The sequence below is a fragment of the Meleagris gallopavo genome, chromosome 10, assembly GCF_000146605.3.
Source record: "Meleagris gallopavo isolate NT-WF06-2002-E0010 breed Aviagen turkey brand Nicholas breeding stock chromosome 10, Turkey_5.1, whole genome shotgun sequence".
In the NCBI taxonomy this organism is placed as follows: Eukaryota; Metazoa; Chordata; class Aves; order Galliformes; family Phasianidae; genus Meleagris; species Meleagris gallopavo.
In genome coordinates, this window is record NC_015020.2 from 2,729,961 (window position 1) to 2,731,616 (window position 1,656).

The following is a 1,656-nucleotide window of genomic DNA, read 5'->3' on the forward strand; positions in this document are numbered from 1 at the left end:
GATGGGGTGCCGGGAGCGGGGCAGCGTGAGCCTGAATCTCTGGTGGCAGAAAGTTGAAACGCAGGCGTTTCACTGGGAAGCGCTTCAAGCAGATGCTGCGAAAACGCTTCTTTTTAATCGTTACTGTTGTTTTTAATCTATTGAAGGAAAAACAGCCTTGTGATTTGAGAGTGTGTGTGATCGCACTGCCAGCGAAATACAGATGCTCCGTCTGGAATCCGCATCGATGTTTCTCGCTGGAGCCTCGGGGCATCTGTGCTGTAAGGCTCTGTCTGTTTGTTCTGGCGAGATGTTGACTCCGGACCGCGTCACGAAGCAGCTTCACCCGCACCGCCGCGCGTGTAGGTACGGACTTGCGGAGGTGTTCCGACCGGGCGCGGCTCTCCCGAGCGGCAGCGCAGGGCACGGGGCGGCTCCGAGCGGGCGGCGGCCAAGAGGGACGCGCAGAGGCGTCGCGACCCATCCGTGTGCGGGGCGAACTGCGTGAATTACACGGTCACAGATGCGGAGGACTGATCTGCCAGCGCGCGCGTTGAAAGCGCAGTTCGCGCTGCTTCGAAGGTGGGAGGGAGGGGGTAGGTGGCTGTAGGCGCCGGGCGAAGCACCCCCCTTCGTTTCTTATCATCTCTGGCCCCGATGGGCTCCTGCCCGCCGGGTGACTCCCCCGAGACTCCGGGCAGCTGTCCGCCAGTACCCACCCCTTCCCGAGAGGCCCCGGCTCCGTCCCACGATCCCCCGGGAGGCTGCCCGCAGCTCTGGGCTGGCTGCGGTGCGCGGAGGCACCCAGCTCCGGGCTGCAGTGAGGCGGATGTTCTCGGCGAAGCCGAACCATTCGGTCGGTTCCCGCCCTGGTGGTGTCCGTCTGTGCTCTGCCCAGTCCCTTCGCAGTGTGATCTCCGGCGGCTGGGATGGAGGAGCCGCGCAGAACGGGGCAGTCCCTGCCCTGATCCCGCACCCTGCCGGGAACACGGGGGGACGCCGCGTGCGTGCAGCGCTGCGCCGGGTGAGGGCTCTGAGGGCCCAGGGCAGCGGCGCGGACATCTAAGGACACTGTTGCTGTTAATTAGCCAAATACAGCCCGCACGCAACAGTGCTTAGCGGACCTCGCAGGGACGTTTTCCTGCCTGGGGAGAGGGCTGCAGGTCTGCTTCGGGGACTCCTAGAGGTGGCCGGTGCGGAGCTGTGGGGATGCTGATCCCGAGGTGGAGGGGCAGGAAGGCCGCCGGGACTGTGGCACTGTGGCACTGGGATGTCCCTCCGCGACTCCCGCACTGCCACGGCTGCGTTTGGGTTCCGGGGGCAGAGGGGGGAGCGGTCCCTCCGCCTTGGGGTCTGGTGAGGTTAGAGATTCCTTTTTAATATCCGTGTCGGTGCGATCGTACTGATGAGTTAAAGCACAGAAAGCGCAGTTTCCTTCCCGGCTCTCACCCTCCCTCCTCCTGCTCAGGCCCAGGCCACGTTTGTCACAGTTACACTGAACTGAGTCTTCCTACTTTTGCAGCACCCCGCCCCCCCGTGACAGTGCTGTTGGGCCCGCTGGGACGGACAAGTGTAGTTGAAAAAATTAATGTACTTTGTAAGTAATATGATTTTTTTTCTTCTGGGTACCAATTTGTCTAGTGCCTTTTCTCCTTATTCCTAATGAGTTTAATGACG